The 18017-nt window shown below is 51.1% G+C and overlaps 7 non-coding genes across 7 annotated transcripts; all 7 read right to left on the bottom strand.

Moving 5' to 3' along the window:
• Positions 1 to 989: 989 nt before the first annotated feature.
• On the bottom strand, positions 990 to 1152 carry LOC126237655 (U1 spliceosomal RNA). Its single transcript, XR_007545133.1, has one exon. It is a non-coding gene; the product is annotated as a U1 spliceosomal RNA (small nuclear RNA).
• A 2274-nt stretch (positions 1153 to 3426) lies between these two features.
• On the bottom strand, positions 3427 to 3589 carry LOC126237654 (U1 spliceosomal RNA). Its single transcript, XR_007545132.1, has one exon. It is a non-coding gene; the product is annotated as a U1 spliceosomal RNA (small nuclear RNA).
• Positions 3590 to 5864: 2275 nt separating this feature from the next.
• On the bottom strand, positions 5865 to 6027 carry LOC126237653 (U1 spliceosomal RNA). Its single transcript, XR_007545131.1, has one exon. It is a non-coding gene; the product is annotated as a U1 spliceosomal RNA (small nuclear RNA).
• Positions 6028 to 8303: 2276 nt separating this feature from the next.
• LOC126237652 (U1 spliceosomal RNA) lies at positions 8304 to 8466 on the bottom strand. Its single transcript, XR_007545130.1, has one exon. It is a non-coding gene; the product is annotated as a U1 spliceosomal RNA (small nuclear RNA).
• Positions 8467 to 10734: 2268 nt separating this feature from the next.
• Positions 10735 to 10897, bottom strand: LOC126237650 (U1 spliceosomal RNA). Its single transcript, XR_007545129.1, has one exon. It is a non-coding gene; the product is annotated as a U1 spliceosomal RNA (small nuclear RNA).
• Positions 10898 to 13173: 2276 nt separating this feature from the next.
• LOC126237649 (U1 spliceosomal RNA) lies at positions 13174 to 13336 on the bottom strand. Its single transcript, XR_007545128.1, has one exon. It is a non-coding gene; the product is annotated as a U1 spliceosomal RNA (small nuclear RNA).
• Positions 13337 to 15610: 2274 nt separating this feature from the next.
• On the bottom strand, positions 15611 to 15773 carry LOC126237648 (U1 spliceosomal RNA). The gene has a single exon (XR_007545127.1). It is a non-coding gene; the product is annotated as a U1 spliceosomal RNA (small nuclear RNA).
• Between the last annotated feature and the right edge of the window lie 2244 nt (positions 15774 to 18017).

Genomic DNA, 18017 nt, shown 5'->3' with positions numbered 1-18017 from the left:
GCTTGTAAAGTAGCCATAAACAGATTTGAAGTTCCCAACCTGTTAAAGACGTGCGTAACACAGACTTTTTGACTCGATTTCTTGCAAGAAAAACACCTGATAACATTGCGTTTTCTACTTTCCCTGAGAGCCCCGAGTACAGGCGCCCTTGTCTCACTCAGCTACCACGAAAGAAAGAAATTTTCTGCGCTCACCAAGCCGAAGTTTGGAATTGCCCTTGGCCGGTTTCCGTCCTCCCCGTGTTGTAACTGCTCATTTCCAATCCTTTTTTTTTTCCCCCCGGTCGCCTGCAAAGTTGTCACATGAAACACAACAAGACATTCCTTACAGAAAGTAAACGCTCACTGTCGTGGCCTAATAAACAGCCTACCGCGGTTCTCGTCCCATCACCGAATTTAAGCGACGCTGGCCCTTGTCAGTGTGGCCGCCTGGGAGCACAAGTGGCTGTTGCCCAGAATTTCTCCTCCCCGTTTTCGGTACAGTTGGCCACGTCATTTCACATCCCCGCAAGCTCCTCAAGTGCAGCAGACGCTTGCTTCCGGCCCCTCATGTACCTGGCCACAGGCGACACAGCGTTCGGCTGGGCGACGCCTCGTGTACGCCGGCTCGCGCCACCGCGGTCGCCGTGCGTGCAGGGAATGCCGCGCCGTCCAATTGCGTTTGGCGCGCATTCCCCCGATGCACAGAGAAAGCCAAAAGTCGCCGTTCGACCATTAATGGGGGTGTCGTACCAGAGTTAGACCGCTTGTGCCATCTCGCGGCTGCCGCTGCTACTGCTACTACTGGTGCGCGTCCCCCGCGCTTATCGAACAGACAGTGTGCTCTGGCTCTGGGTTTGACGCCAGGTCGACGCAGACGCGTGGTACGCGCCTAGCGCGAGTGCTGCTGCGTTTGGCAGTCCCTTGCCAAACACGTTGCTGGCCGAGCGCTCAGACGCACAAGTTACCGACTGCTATCACACAATACTGCGTTTGTAATTGAAATGAACACCGGGACAGCGCGAACGCAAGTCCCGACTACCAAAAATTATGCGCCCGAGTTACTCACATTTGGAGTAATCGCGGGGGTCAGCTCGACCGAAGTGCAATGGAAGAGCCTCACCCCGGAGGAACCGCCTTCATGATCACGGTATCCCCTACGCCAGGTAAGTATGCTTTCGTCGCGCCACAGGCGAGAATTTGTAGTGCCTCGCGCTATCGAGATGTAACGAGAGCTCCTGACGTTTTCGCAATCGGCGAACAGAATGGTGGCCGTCCATGTACCTGTCTCCTTACAAGAGAGCTATTGGCTGTCGAGTTAGATGGCAGATAGTCGCAACAACGCTCCTCTGCCGAGAAAAGCGATGCATTTTGTGCGAGCACCACCATACGGCTCGCGGCGCCGGCCGCTGCTGGAGTTAATTTACCGTTCCCTCCGGAAGATGGCGGGCCAAGTCCGGGTTGCCGCCTCCGGGCCCTCCTCTCCGTCTCCAACGAGCCCTCTTTCTCGGCTGTTGAAACCGCGAATGAGATCTGCGGAATGAGTGCTTTTTGCAGCCGCAATGCAAGCCACACTTTACTTTCCATCCTTCCAGGAGGGCCCTTTGTGCTAGCAAATACGGCAGCATTGTCACGCGCGGTCGTCTGTCGCCGAGCAACTGAAGGACCACAGCTCAGACTGTCAGATGTTCTAAGAGAGCTGGATGCACTCGTGTGTGTTGTGCGCGACGATCAAACAGGACGTCAGTGAACTGCAAGAACGAACATCAATCAGCACGTTCGACATTCGACGCCGAGTAACAGAAGACACTTAAAAGGTAATACTTCCTTTTTCTTTTCCTTCCGCGTAGGACGTGGAAAGCTCGATCGAATATCTGTGCAAATTTTCATCCAGAGTATGCAGATACATTCTTCACGCAAAAGAGAGAAAAATAAAGTTTCGTTCATGACAACATTTCAGCTGTGTCCGGAAAGCGGGTTGATTTCGAAGATGCAGATTAATTTTGCGGTATTTGGTAAACGATTGATACCTTGTAGCAATCTTTGCTTAGACGTGGATTAGCTAAGGATGAAACTAAATTGCTTTTTGTTTTTTAAACACAACACTTCTGGCGTGTAATGAAGCGATGGGAAACAAAGGAAGTGGCTTTTCCGTGAATGTAGTGATGCAACAACGAATTCATTGAGGGCTATCCGTTTCTGCAATTAGTAGGCGTGAGTAATTTACTGAAACTGCCGCTATTACGCGTCTGTCAATGTAGAACCATGTGTGTTACAGTAGGCAGTGTTCGGATATTTTGTCAGTGAGTAGGGAGAAATTGTGTTTTTACTTACACTTGTTATAGAGAGAGAGAGAGAAGAGTTTTATGTTATTTCCACTCCATTCGAAACCTATCTGTTCTCACTCCAAGGAGGTATGGTGTACTTTTAATACTTTGGAAGACGAATAGCGAGCTTGTAAAGTAGCCATAAACAGATTTGAAGTTCCCAACCTGTTACAGAAGACGTGCGTAACACAGACTTTTTGACTCGATTTCTTGCAAGAAAAACACCTGATAACATTGCGTTTTCTACTTTCCCTGAGAGCCCCGAGTACAGGCGCCCTTGTCTCACTCAGCTACCACGAAAGAAAGAAATTTTCTGCGCTCACCAAGCCGAAGTTTGGAATTGCCCTTGGCCGGTTTCCGTCCTCCCCGTGTTGTAACTGCTCATTTCCAATCCCTCTTTTTTTTTTTTTCCCGGTCGCCTGCAAAGTTGTCACATGAAACACAACAAGACATTCCTTACAGAAAGTAAACGCTCACTGTCGTGGCCTAATAAACAGCCTACCGCGGTTCTCGTCCCATCACCGAATTTAAGCGACGCTGGCCCTTGTCAGTGTGGCCGCCTGGGAGCACAAGTGGCTGTTGCCCAGAATTTCTCCTCCCCGTTTTCGGTACAGTTGGCCACGTCATTTCACATCCCCGCAAGCTCCTCAAGTGCAGCAGACGCTTGCTTCCGGCCCCTCATGTACCTGGCCACAGGCGACACAGCGTTCGGCTGGGCGACGCCTCGTGTACGCCGGCTCGCGCCACCGCGGTCGCCGTGCGTGCAGGGAATGCCGCGCCGTCCAATTGCGTTTGGCGCGCATTCCCCCGATGCACAGAGAAAGCCAAAAGTCGCCGTTCGACCATTAATGGGGGTGTCGTACCAGAGTTAGACCGCTTGTGCCATCTCGCGGCTGCCGCTGCTACTGCTACTACTGGTGCGCGTCCCCCGCGCTTATCGAACAGACAGTGTGCTCTGGCTCTGGGTTTGACGCCAGGTCGACGCAGACGCGTGGTACGCGCCTAGCGCGAGTGCTGCTGCGTTTGGCAGTCCCTTGCCAAACACGTTGCTGGCCGAGCGCTCAGACGCACAAGTTACCGACTGCTATCACACAATACTGCGTTTGTAATTGAAATGAACACCGGGACAGCGCGAACGCAAGTCCCGACTACCAAAAATTATGCGCCCGAGTTACTCACATTTGGAGTAATCGCGGGGGTCAGCTCGACCGAAGTGCAATGGAAGAGCCTCACCCCGGAGGAACCGCCTTCATGATCACGGTATCCCCTACGCCAGGTAAGTATGCTTTCGTCGCGCCACAGGCGAGAATTTGTAGTGCCTCGCGCTATCGAGATGTAACGAGAGCTCCTGACGTTTTCGCAATCGGCGAACAGAATGGTGGCCGTCCATGTACCTGTCTCCTTACAAGAGAGCTATTGGCTGTCGAGTTAGATGGCAGATAGTCGCAACAACGCTCCTCTGCCGAGAAAAGCGATGCATTTTGTGCGAGCACCACCATACGGCTCGCGGCGCCGGCCGCTGCTGGAGTTAATTTACCGTTCCCTCCGGAAGATGGCGGGCCAAGTCCGGGTTGCCGCCTCCGGGCCCTCCTCTCCGTCTCCAACGAGCCCTCTTTCTCGGCTGTTGAAACCGCGAATGAGATCTGCGGAATGAGTGCTTTTTGCAGCCGCAATGCAAGCCACACTTTACTTTCCATCCTTCCAGGAGGGCCCTTTGTGCTAGCAAATACGGCAGCATTGTCACGCGCGGTCGTCTGTCGCCGAGCAACTGAAGGACCACAGCTCAGACTGTCAGATGTTCTAAGAGAGCTGGATGCACTCGTGTGTGTTGTGCGCGACGATCAAACAGGACGTCAGTGAACTGCAAGAACGAACATCAATCAGCACGTTCGACATTCGACGCCGAGTAACAGAAGACACTTAAAAGGTAATACTTCCTTTTTCTTTTCCTTCCGCGTAGGACGTGGAAAGCTCGATCGAATATCTGTGCAAATTTTCATCCAGAGTATGCAGATACATTCTTCACGCAAAAGAGACAAAAATAAAGTTTCGTTCATGACAACATTTCAGCTGTGTCCGGAAAGCGGGTTGATTTCGAAGATGCAGATTAATTTTGCGGTATTTGGTAAACGATTGATACCTTGTAGCAATCTTTGCTTAGACGTGGATTAGCTAAGGATGAAACTAAATTGCTTTTTGTTTTTTAAACACAACACTTCTGGCGTGTAATGAAGCGATGGGAAACAAAGGAAGTGGCTTTTCCGTGAATGTAGTGATGCAACAACGAATTCATTGAGGGCTATCCGTTTCTGCAATTAGTAGGCGTGAGTAATTTACTGAAACTGCCGCTATTACGCGTCTGTCAATGTAGAACCATGTGTGTTACAGTAGGCAGTGTTCGGATATTTTGTCAGTGAGTAGGGAGAAATTGTGTTTTTACTTACACTTGTTATAGAGAGAGAGAGAGAAGAGTTTTATGTTATTTCCACTCCATTCGAAACCTATCTGTTCTCACTCCAAGGAGGTATGGTGTACTTTTAATACTTTGGAAGACGAATAGCGAGCTTGTAAAGTAGCCATAAACAGATTTGAAGTTCCCAACCTGTTACAGAAGACGTGCGTAACACAGACTTTTTGACTCGATTTCTTGCAAGAAAAACACCTGATAACATTGCGTTTTCTACTTTCCCTGAGAGCCCCGAGTACAGGCGCCCTTGTCTCACTCAGCTACCACGAAAGAAAGAAATTTTCTGCGCTCACCAAGCCGAAGTTTGGAATTGCCCTTGGCCGGTTTCCGTCCTCCCCGTGTTGTAACTGCTCATTTCCAATCCCTCTTTTTTTTTTTTTTCCCGGTCGCCTGCAAAGTTGTCACATGAAACACAACAAGACATTCCTTACAGAAAGTAAACGCTCACTGTCGTGGCCTAATAAACAGCCTACCGCGGTTCTCGTCCCATCACCGAATTTAAGCGACGCTGGCCCTTGTCAGTGTGGCCGCCTGGGAGCACAAGTGGCTGTTGCCCAGAATTTCTCCTCCCCGTTTTCGGTACAGTTGGCCACGTCATTTCACATCCCCGCAAGCTCCTCAAGTGCAGCAGACGCTTGCTTCCGGCCCCTCATGTACCTGGCCACAGGCGACACAGCGTTCGGCTGGGCGACGCCTCGTGTACGCCGGCTCGCGCCACCGCGGTCGCCGTGCGTGCAGGGAATGCCGCGCCGTCCAATTGCGTTTGGCGCGCATTCCCCCGATGCACAGAGAAAGCCAAAAGTCGCCGTTCGACCATTAATGGGGGTGTCGTACCAGAGTTAGACCGCTTGTGCCATCTCGCGGCTGCCGCTGCTACTGCTACTACTGGTGCGCGTCCCCCGCGCTTATCGAACAGACAGTGTGCTCTGGCTCTGGGTTTGACGCCAGGTCGACGCAGACGCGTGGTACGCGCCTAGCGCGAGTGCTGCTGCGTTTGGCAGTCCGTTGCCAAACACGTTGCTGGCCGAGCGCTCAGACGCACAAGTTACCGACTGCTATCACACAATACTGCGTTTGTAATTGAAATGAACACCGGGACAGCGCGAACGCAAGTCCCGACTACCAAAAATTATGCGCCCGAGTTACTCACATTTGGAGTAATCGCGGGGGTCAGCTCGACCGAAGTGCAATGGAAGAGCCTCACCCCGGAGGAACCGCCTTCATGATCACGGTATCCCCTACGCCAGGTAAGTATGCTTTCGTCGCGCCACAGGCGAGAATTTGTAGTGCCTCGCGCTATCGAGATGTAACGAGAGCTCCTGACGTTTTCGCAATCGGCGAACAGAATGGTGGCCGTCCATGTACCTGTCTCCTTACAAGAGAGCTATTGGCTGTCGAGTTAGATGGCAGATAGTCGCAACAACGCTCCTCTGCCGAGAAAAGCGATGCATTTTGTGCGAGCACCACCATACGGCTCGCGGCGCCGGCCGCTGCTGGAGTTAATTTACCGTTCCCTCCGGAAGATGGCGGGCCAAGTCCGGGTTGCCGCCTCCGGGCCCTCCTCTCCGTCTCCAACGAGCCCTCTTTCTCGGCTGTTGAAACCGCGAATGAGATCTGCGGAATGAGTGCTTTTTGCAGCCGCAATGCAAGCCACACTTTACTTTCCATCCTTCCAGGAGGGCCCTTTGTGCTAGCAAATACGGCAGCATTGTCACGCGCGGTCGTCTGTCGCCGAGCAACTGAAGGACCACAGCTCAGACTGTCAGATGTTCTAAGAGAGCTGGATGCACTCGTGTGTGTTGTGCGCGACGATCAAACAGGACGTCAGTGAACTGCAAGAACGAACATCAATCAGCACGTTCGACATTCGACGCCGAGTAACAGAAGACACTTAAAAGGTAATACTTCCTTTTTCTTTTCCTTCCGCGTAGGACGTGGAAAGCTCGATCGAATATCTGTGCAAATTTTCATCCAGAGTATGCAGATACATTCTTCACGCAAAAGAGAGAAAAATAAAGTTTCGTTCATGACAACATTTCAGCTGTGTCCGGAAAGCGGGTTGATTTCGAAGATGCAGATTAATTTTGCGGTATTTGGTAAACGATTGATACCTTGTAGCAATCTTTGCTTAGACGTGGATTAGCTAAGGATGAAACTAAATTGCTTTTTGTTTTTTAAACACAACACTTCTGGCGTGTAATGAAGCGATGGGAAACAAAGGAAGTGGCTTTTCCGTGAATGTAGTGATGCAACAACGAATTCATTGAGGGCTATCCGTTTCTGCAATTAGTAGGCGTGAGTAATTTACTGAAACTGCCGCTATTACGCGTCTGTCAATGTAGAACCATGTGTGTTACAGTAGGCAGTGTTCGGATATTTTGTCAGTGAGTAGGGAGAAATTGTGTTTTTAATTACACTTGTTATAGAGAGAGAGAGAGAGAGAAAGAAGAGTTTTATGTTATTTCCACTCCATTCGAAACCTATCTGTTCTCACTCCAAGGAGGTATGGTGTACTTTTAATACTTTGGAAGACGAATAGCGAGCTTGTAAAGTAGCCATAAACAGATTTGAAGTTCCCAACCTGTTAAAGACGTGCGTAACACAGACTTTTTGACTCGATTTCTTGCAAGAAAAACACCTGATAACATTGCGTTTTCTACTTTCCCTGAGAGCCCCGAGTACAGGCGCCCTTGTCTCACTCAGCTACCACGAAAGAAAGAAATTTTCTGCGCTCACCAAGCCGAAGTTTGGAATTGCCCTTGGCCGGTTTCCGTCCTCCCCGTGTTGTAACTGCTCATTTCCAATCCTTTTTTTTTTCCCCCCGGTCGCCTGCAAAGTTGTCACATGAAACACAACAAGACATTCCTTACAGAAAGTAAACGCTCACTGTCGTGGCCTAATAAACAGCCTACCGCGGTTCTCGTCCCATCACCGAATTTAAGCGACGCTGGCCCTTGTCAGTGTGGCCGCCTGGGAGCACAAGTGGCTGTTGCCCAGAATTTCTCCTCCCCGTTTTCGGTACAGTTGGCCACGTCATTTCACATCCCCGCAAGCTCCTCAAGTGCAGCAGACGCTTGCTTCCGGCCCCTCATGTACCTGGCCACAGGCGACACAGCGTTCGGCTGGGCGACGCCTCGTGTACGCCGGCTCGCGCCACCGCGGTCGCCGTGCGTGCAGGGAATGCCGCGCCGTCCAATTGCGTTTGGCGCGCATTCCCCCGATGCACAGAGAAAGCCAAAAGTCGCCGTTCGACCATTAATGGGGGTGTCGTACCAGAGTTAGACCGCTTGTGCCATCTCGCGGCTGCCGCTGCTACTGCTACTACTGGTGCGCGTCCCCCGCGCTTATCGAACAGACAGTGTGCTCTGGCTCTGGGTTTGACGCCAGGTCGACGCAGACGCGTGGTACGCGCCTAGCGCGAGTGCTGCTGCGTTTGGCAGTCCGTTGCCAAACACGTTGCTGGCCGAGCGCTCAGACGCACAAGTTACCGACTGCTATCACACAATACTGCGTTTGTAATTGAAATGAACACCGGGACAGCGCGAACGCAAGTCCCGACTACCAAAAATTATGCGCCCGAGTTACTCACATTTGGAGTAATCGCGGGGGTCAGCTCGACCGAAGTGCAATGGAAGAGCCTCACCCCGGAGGAACCGCCTTCATGATCACGGTATCCCCTACGCCAGGTAAGTATGCTTTCGTCGCGCCACAGGCGAGAATTTGTAGTGCCTCGCGCTATCGAGATGTAACGAGAGCTCCTGACGTTTTCGCAATCGGCGAACAGAATGGTGGCCGTCCATGTACCTGTCTCCTTACAAGAGAGCTATTGGCTGTCGAGTTAGATGGCAGATAGTCGCAACAACGCTCCTCTGCCGAGAAAAGCGATGCATTTTGTGCGAGCACCACCATACGGCTCGCGGCGCCGGCCGCTGCTGGAGTTAATTTACCGTTCCCTCCGGAAGATGGCGGGCCAAGTCCGGGTTGCCGCCTCCGGGCCCTCCTCTCCGTCTCCAACGAGCCCTCTTTCTCGGCTGTTGAAACCGCGAATGAGATCTGCGGAATGAGTGCTTTTTGCAGCCGCAATGCAAGCCACACTTTACTTTCCATCCTTCCAGGAGGGCCCTTTGTGCTAGCAAATACGGCAGCATTGTCACGCGCGGTCGTCTGTCGCCGAGCAACTGAAGGACCACAGCTCAGACTGTCAGATGTTCTAAGAGAGCTGGATGCACTCGTGTGTGTTGTGCGCGACGATCAAACAGGACGTCAGTGAACTGCAAGAACGAACATCAATCAGCACGTTCGACATTCGACGCCGAGTAACAGAAGACACTTAAAAGGTAATACTTCCTTTTTCTTTTCCTTCCGCGTAGGACGTGGAAAGCTCGATCGAATATCTGTGCAAATTTTCATCCAGAGTATGCAGATACATTCTTCACGCAAAAGAGAGAAAAATAAAGTTTCGTTCATGACAACATTTCAGCTGTGTCCGGAAAGCGGGTTGATTTCGAAGATGCAGATTAATTTTGCGGTATTTGGTAAACGATTGATACCTTGTAGCAATCTTTGCTTAGACGTGGATTAGCTAAGGATGAAACTAAATTGCTTTTTGTTTTTTAAACACAACACTTCTGGCGTGTAATGAAGCGATGGGAAACAAAGGAAGTGGCTTTTCCGTGAATGTAGTGATGCAACAACGAATTCATTGAGGGCTATCCGTTTCTGCAATTAGTAGGCGTGAGTAATTTACTGAAACTGCCGCTATTACGCGTCTGTCAATGTAGAACCATGTGTGTTACAGTAGGCAGTGTTCGGATATTTTGTCAGTGAGTAGGGAGAAATTGTGTTTTTACTTACACTTGTTATAGAGAGAGAGAGAGAAGAGTTTTATGTTATTTCCACTCCATTCGAAACCTATCTGTTCTCACTCCAAGGAGGTATGGTGTACTTTTAATACTTTGGAAGACGAATAGCGAGCTTGTAAAGTAGCCATAAACAGATTTGAAGTTCCCAACCTGTTAAAGACGTGCGTAACACAGACTTTTTGACTCGATTTCTTGCAAGAAAAACACCTGATAACATTGCGTTTTCTACTTTCCCTGAGAGCCCCGAGTACAGGCGCCCTTGTCTCACTCAGCTACCACGAAAGAAAGAAATTTTCTGCGCTCACCAAGCCGAAGTTTGGAATTGCCCTTGGCCGGTTTCCGTCCTCCCCGTGTTGTAACTGCTCATTTCCAATCCTTTTTTTTTTCCCCCCGGTCGCCTGCAAAGTTGTCACATGAAACACAACAAGACATTCCTTACAGAAAGTAAACGCTCACTGTCGTGGCCTAATAAACAGCCTACCGCGGTTCTCGTCCCATCACCGAATTTAAGCGACGCTGGCCCTTGTCAGTGTGGCCGCCTGGGAGCACAAGTGGCTGTTGCCCAGAATTTCTCCTCCCCGTTTTCGGTACAGTTGGCCACGTCATTTCACATCCCCGCAAGCTCCTCAAGTGCAGCAGACGCTTGCTTCCGGCCCCTCATGTACCTGGCCACAGGCGACACAGCGTTCGGCTGGGCGACGCCTCGTGTACGCCGGCTCGCGCCACCGCGGTCGCCGTGCGTGCAGGGAATGCCGCGCCGTCCAATTGCGTTTGGCGCGCATTCCCCCGATGCACAGAGAAAGCCAAAAGTCGCCGTTCGACCATTAATGGGGGTGTCGTACCAGAGTTAGACCGCTTGTGCCATCTCGCGGCTGCCGCTGCTACTGCTACTACTGGTGCGCGTCCCCCGCGCTTATCGAACAGACAGTGTGCTCTGGCTCTGGGTTTGACGCCAGGTCGACGCAGACGCGTGGTACGCGCCTAGCGCGAGTGCTGCTGCGTTTGGCAGTCCCTTGCCAAACACGTTGCTGGCCGAGCGCTCAGACGCACAAGTTACCGACTGCTATCACACAATACTGCGTTTGTAATTGAAATGAACACCGGGACAGCGCGAACGCAAGTCCCGACTACCAAAAATTATGCGCCCGAGTTACTCACATTTGGAGTAATCGCGGGGGTCAGCTCGACCGAAGTGCAATGGAAGAGCCTCACCCCGGAGGAACCGCCTTCATGATCACGGTATCCCCTACGCCAGGTAAGTATGCTTTCGTCGCGCCACAGGCGAGAATTTGTAGTGCCTCGCGCTATCGAGATGTAACGAGAGCTCCTGACGTTTTCGCAATCGGCGAACAGAATGGTGGCCGTCCATGTACCTGTCTCCTTACAAGAGAGCTATTGGCTGTCGAGTTAGATGGCAGATAGTCGCAACAACGCTCCTCTGCCGAGAAAAGCGATGCATTTTGTGCGAGCACCACCATACGGCTCGCGGCGCCGGCCGCTGCTGGAGTTAATTTACCGTTCCCTCCGGAAGATGGCGGGCCAAGTCCGGGTTGCCGCCTCCGGGCCCTCCTCTCCGTCTCCAACGAGCCCTCTTTCTCGGCTGTTGAAACCGCGAATGAGATCTGCGGAATGAGTGCTTTTTGCAGCCGCAATGCAAGCCACACTTTACTTTCCATCCTTCCAGGAGGGCCCTTTGTGCTAGCAAATACGGCAGCATTGTCACGCGCGGTCGTCTGTCGCCGAGCAACTGAAGGACCACAGCTCAGACTGTCAGATGTTCTAAGAGAGCTGGATGCACTCGTGTGTGTTGTGCGCGACGATCAAACAGGACGTCAGTGAACTGCAAGAACGAACATCAATCAGCACGTTCGACATTCGACGCCGAGTAACAGAAGACACTTAAAAGGTAATACTTCCTTTTTCTTTTCCTTCCGCGTAGGACGTGGAAAGCTCGATCGAATATCTGTGCAAATTTTCATCCAGAGTATGCAGATACATTCTTCACGCAAAAGAGAGAAAAATAAAGTTTCGTTCATGACAACATTTCAGCTGTGTCCGGAAAGCGGGTTGATTTCGAAGATGCAGATTAATTTTGCGGTATTTGGTAAACGATTGATACCTTGTAGCAATCTTTGCTTAGACGTGGATTAGCTAAGGATGAAACTAAATTGCTTTTTGTTTTTTAAACACAACACTTCTGGCGTGTAATGAAGCGATGGGAAACAAAGGAAGTGGCTTTTCCGTGAATGTAGTGATGCAACAACGAATTCATTGAGGGCTATCCGTTTCTGCAATTAGTAGGCGTGAGTAATTTACTGAAACTGCCGCTATTACGCGTCTGTCAATGTAGAACCATGTGTGTTACAGTAGGCAGTGTTCGGATATTTTGTCAGTGAGTAGGGAGAAATTGTGTTTTTAATTACACTTGTTATAGAGAGAGAGAGAGAGAGAAAGAAGAGTTTTATGTTATTTCCACTCCATTCGAAACCTATCTGTTCTCACTCCAAGGAGGTATGGTGTACTTTTAATACTTTGGAAGACGAATAGCGAGCTTGTAAAGTAGCCATAAACAGATTTGAAGTTCCCAACCTGTTAAAGACGTGCGTAACACAGACTTTTTGACTCGATTTCTTGCAAGAAAAACACCTGATAACATTGCGTTTTCTACTTTCCCTGAGAGCCCCGAGTACAGGCGCCCTTGTCTCACTCAGCTACCACGAAAGAAAGAAATTTTCTGCGCTCACCAAGCCGAAGTTTGGAATTGCCCTTGGCCGGTTTCCGTCCTCCCCGTGTTGTAACTGCTCATTTCCAATCCTTTTTTTTTTCCCCCCGGTCGCCTGCAAAGTTGTCACATGAAACACAACAAGACATTCCTTACAGAAAGTAAACGCTCACTGTCGTGGCCTAATAAACAGCCTACCGCGGTTCTCGTCCCATCACCGAATTTAAGCGACGCTGGCCCTTGTCAGTGTGGCCGCCTGGGAGCACAAGTGGCTGTTGCCCAGAATTTCTCCTCCCCGTTTTCGGTACAGTTGGCCACGTCATTTCACATCCCCGCAAGCTCCTCAAGTGCAGCAGACGCTTGCTTCCGGCCCCTCATGTACCTGGCCACAGGCGACACAGCGTTCGGCTGGGCGACGCCTCGTGTACGCCGGCTCGCGCCACCGCGGTCGCCGTGCGTGCAGGGAATGCCGCGCCGTCCAATTGCGTTTGGCGCGCATTCCCCCGATGCACAGAGAAAGCCAAAAGTCGCCGTTCGACCATTAATGGGGGTGTCGTACCAGAGTTAGACCGCTTGTGCCATCTCGCGGCTGCCGCTGCTACTGCTACTACTGGTGCGCGTCCCCCGCGCTTATCGAACAGACAGTGTGCTCTGGCTCTGGGTTTGACGCCAGGTCGACGCAGACGCGTGGTACGCGCCTAGCGCGAGTGCTGCTGCGTTTGGCAGTCCCTTGCCAAACACGTTGCTGGCCGAGCGCTCAGACGCACAAGTTACCGACTGCTATCACACAATACTGCGTTTGTAATTGAAATGAACACCGGGACAGCGCGAACGCAAGTCCCGACTACCAAAAATTATGCGCCCGAGTTACTCACATTTGGAGTAATCGCGGGGGTCAGCTCGACCGAAGTGCAATGGAAGAGCCTCACCCCGGAGGAACCGCCTTCATGATCACGGTATCCCCTACGCCAGGTAAGTATGCTTTCGTCGCGCCACAGGCGAGAATTTGTAGTGCCTCGCGCTATCGAGATGTAACGAGAGCTCCTGACGTTTTCGCAATCGGCGAACAGAATGGTGGCCGTCCATGTACCTGTCTCCTTACAAGAGAGCTATTGGCTGTCGAGTTAGATGGCAGATAGTCGCAACAACGCTCCTCTGCCGAGAAAAGCGATGCATTTTGTGCGAGCACCACCATACGGCTCGCGGCGCCGGCCGCTGCTGGAGTTAATTTACCGTTCCCTCCGGAAGATGGCGGGCCAAGTCCGGGTTGCCGCCTCCGGGCCCTCCTCTCCGTCTCCAACGAGCCCTCTTTCTCGGCTGTTGAAACCGCGAATGAGATCTGCGGAATGAGTGCTTTTTGCAGCCGCAATGCAAGCCACACTTTACTTTCCATCCTTCCAGGAGGGCCCTTTGTGCTAGCAAATACGGCAGCATTGTCACGCGCGGTCGTCTGTCGCCGAGCAACTGAAGGACCACAGCTCAGACTGTCAGATGTTCTAAGAGAGCTGGATGCACTCGTGTGTGTTGTGCGCGACGATCAAACAGGACGTCAGTGAACTGCAAGAACGAACATCAATCAGCACGTTCGACATTCGACGCCGAGTAACAGAAGACACTTAAAAGGTAATACTTCCTTTTTCTTTTCCTTCCGCGTAGGACGTGGAAAGCTCGATCGAATATCTGTGCAAATTTTCATCCAGAGTATGCAGATACATTCTTCACGCAAAAGAGAGAAAAATAAAGTTTCGTTCATGACAACATTTCAGCTGTGTCCGGAAAGCGGGTTGATTTCGAAGATGCAGATTAATTTTGCGGTATTTGGTAAACGATTGATACCTTGTAGCAATCTTTGCTTAGACGTGGATTAGCTAAGGATGAAACTAAATTGCTTTTTGTTTTTTAAACACAACACTTCTGGCGTGTAATGAAGCGATGGGAAACAAAGGAAGTGGCTTTTCCGTGAATGTAGTGATGCAACAACGAATTCATTGAGGGCTATCCGTTTCTACAATTAGTAGGCGTGAGTAATTTACTGAAACTGCCGCTATTACGCGTCTGTCAATGTAGAACCATGTGTGTTACAGTAGGCAGTGTTCGGATATTTTGTCAGTGAGTAGGGAGAAATTGTGTTTTTACTTACACTTGTTATAGAGAGAGAGAGAGAAGAGTTTTATGTTATTTCCACTCCATTCGAAACCTATCTGTTCTCACTCCAAGGAGGTATGGTGTACTTTTAATACTTTGGAAGACGAATAGCGAGCTTGTAAAGTAGCCATAAACAGATTTGAAGTTCCCAACCTGTTACAGAAGACGTGCGTAACACAGACTTTTTGACTCGATTTCTTGCAAGAAAAACACCTGATAACATTGCGTTTTCTACTTTCCCTGAGAGCCCCGAGTACAGGCGCCCTTGTCTCACTCAGCTACCACGAAAGAAAGAAATTTTCTGCGCTCACCAAGCCGAAGTTTGGAATTGCCCTTGGCCGGTTTCCGTCCTCCCCGTGTTGTAACTGCTCATTTCCAATCCCTCTTTTTTTTTTTTTCCCGGTCGCCTGCAAAGTTGTCACATGAAACACAACAAGACATTCCTTACAGAAAGTAAACGCTCACTGTCGTGGCCTAATAAACAGCCTACCGCGGTTCTCGTCCCATCACCGAATTTAAGCGACGCTGGCCCTTGTCAGTGTGGCCGCCTGGGAGCACAAGTGGCTGTTGCCCAGAATTTCTCCTCCCCGTTTTCGGTACAGTTGGCCACGTCATTTCACATCCCCGCAAGCTCCTCAAGTGCAGCAGACGCTTGCTTCCGGCCCCTCATGTACCTGGCCACAGGCGACACAGCGTTCGGCTGGGCGACGCCTCGTGTACGCCGGCTCGCGCCACCGCGGTCGCCGTGCGTGCAGGGAATGCCGCGCCGTCCAATTGCGTTTGGCGCGCATTCCCCCGATGCACAGAGAAAGCCAAAAGTCGCCGTTCGACCATTAATGGGGGTGTCGTACCAGAGTTAGACCGCTTGTGCCATCTCGCGGCTGCCGCTGCTACTGCTACTACTGGTGCGCGTCCCCCGCGCTTATCGAACAGACAGTGTGCTCTGGCTCTGGGTTTGACGCCAGGTCGACGCAGACGCGTGGTACGCGCCTAGCGCGAGTGCTGCTGCGTTTGGCAGTCCCTTGCCAAACACGTTGCTGGCCGAGCGCTCAGACGCACAAGTTACCGACTGCTATCACACAATACTGCGTTTGTAATTGAAATGAACACCGGGACAGCGCGAACGCAAGTCCCGACTACCAAAAATTATGCGCCCGAGTTACTCACATTTGGAGTAATCGCGGGGGTCAGCTCGACCGAAGTGCAATGGAAGAGCCTCACCCCGGAGGAACCGCCTTCATGATCACGGTATCCCCTACGCCAGGTAAGTATGCTTTCGTCGCGCCACAGGCGAGAATTTGTAGTGCCTCGCGCTATCGAGATGTAACGAGAGCTCCTGACGTTTTCGCAATCGGCGAACAGAATGGTGGCCGTCCATGTACCTGTCTCCTTACAAGAGAGCTATTGGCTGTCGAGTTAGATGGCAGATAGTCGCAACAACGCTCCTCTGCCGAGAAAAGCGATGCATTTTGTGCGAGCACCACCATACGGCTCGCGGCGCCGGCCGCTGCTGGAGTTAATTTACCGTTCCCTCCGGAAGATGGCGGGCCAAGTCCGGGTTGCCGCCTCCGGGCCCTCCTCTCCGTCTCCAACGAGCCCTCTTTCTCGGCTGTTGAAACCGCGAATGAGATCTGCGGAATGAGTGCTTTTTGCAGCCGCAATGCAAGCCACACTTTACTTTCCATCCTTCCAGGAGGGCCCTTTGTGCTAGCAAATACGGCAGCATTGTCACGCGCGGTCGTCTGTCGCCGAGCAACTGAAGGACCACAGCTCAGACTGTCAGATGTTCTAAGAGAGCTGGATGCACTCGTGTGTGTTGTGCGCGACGATCAAACAGGACGTCAGTGAACTGCAAGAACGAACATCAATCAGCACGTTCGACATTCGACGCCGAGTAACAGAAGACACTTAAAAGGTAATACTTCCTTTTTCTTTTCCTTCCGCGTAGGACGTGGAAAGCTCGATCGAATATCTGTGCAAATTTTCATCCAGAGTATGCAGATACATTCTTCACGCAAAAGAGAGAAAAATAAAGTTTCGTTCATGACAACATTTCAGCTGTGTCCGGAAAGCGGGTTGATTTCGAAGATGCAGATTAATTTTGCGGTATTTGGTAAACGATTGATACCTTGTAGCAATCTTTGCTTAGACGTGGATTAGCTAAGGATGAAACTAAATTGCTTTTTGTTTTTTAAACACAACACTTCTGGCGTGTAATGAAGCGATGGGAAACAAAGGAAGTGGCTTTTCCGTGAATGTAGTGATGCAACAACGAATTCATTGAGGGCTATCCGTTTCTGCAATTAGTAGGCGTGAGTAATTTACTGAAACTGCCGCTATTACGCGTCTGTCAATGTAGAACCATGTGTGTTACAGTAGGCAGTGTTCGGATATTTTGTCAGTGAGTAGGGAGAAATTGTGTTTTTACTTACACTTGTTATAGAGAGAGAGAGAGAAGAGTTTTATGTTATTTCCACTCCATTCGAAACCTATCTGTTCTCACTCCAAGGAGGTATGGTGTACTTTTAATACTTTGGAAGACGAATAGCGAGCTTGTAAAGTAGCCATAAACAGATTTGAAGTTCCCAACCTGTTACAGAAGACGTGCGTAACACAGACTTTTTGACTCGATTTCTTGCAAGAAAAACACCTGATAACATTGCGTTTTCTACTTTCCCTGAGAGCCCCGAGTACAGGCGCCCTTGTCTCACTCAGCTACCACGAAAGAAAGAAATTTTCTGCGCTCACCAAGCCGAAGTTTGGAATTGCCCTTGGCCGGTTTCCGTCCTCCCCGTGTTGTAACTGCTCATTTCCAATCCCTCTTTTTTTTTTTTTCCCGGTCGCCTGCAAAGTTGTCACATGAAACACAACAAGACATTCCTTACAGAAAGTAAACGCTCACTGTCGTGGCCTAATAAACAGCCTACCGCGGTTCTCGTCCCATCACCGAATTTAAGCGACGCTGGCCCTTGTCAGTGTGGCCGCCTGGGAGCACAAGTGGCTGTTGCCCAGAATTTCTCCTCCCCGTTTTCGGTACAGTTGGCCACGTCATTTCACATCCCCGCAAGCTCCTCAAGTGCAGCAGACGCTTGCTTCCGGCCCCTCATGTACCTGGCCACAGGCGACACAGCGTTCGGCTGGGCGACGCCTCGTGTACGCCGGCTCGCGCCACCGCGGTCGCCGTGCGTGCAGGGAATGCCGCGCCGTCCAATTGCGTTTGGCGCGCATTCCCCCGATGCACAGAGAAAGCCAAAAGTCGCCGTTCGACCATTAATGGGGGTGTCGTACCAGAGTTAGACCGCTTGTGCCATCTCGCGGCTGCCGCTGCTACTGCTACTACTGGTGCGCGTCCCCCGCGCTTATCGAACAGACAGTGTGCTCTGGCTCTGGGTTTGACGCCAGGTCGACGCAGACGCGTGGTACGCGCCTAGCGCGAGTGCTGCTGCGTTTGGCAGTCCCTTGCCAAACACGTTGCTGGCCGAGCGCTCAGACGCACAAGTTACCGACTGCTATCAC

Source organism: Schistocerca nitens, chromosome 2 (genome assembly GCF_023898315.1).
Source record: "Schistocerca nitens isolate TAMUIC-IGC-003100 chromosome 2, iqSchNite1.1, whole genome shotgun sequence".
In the NCBI taxonomy this organism is placed as follows: Eukaryota; Metazoa; Arthropoda; class Insecta; order Orthoptera; family Acrididae; genus Schistocerca; species Schistocerca nitens.
Note: the sequence above shows the minus strand (reverse complement) of the source record. Positions and strands in the feature narration are given on the sequence as shown.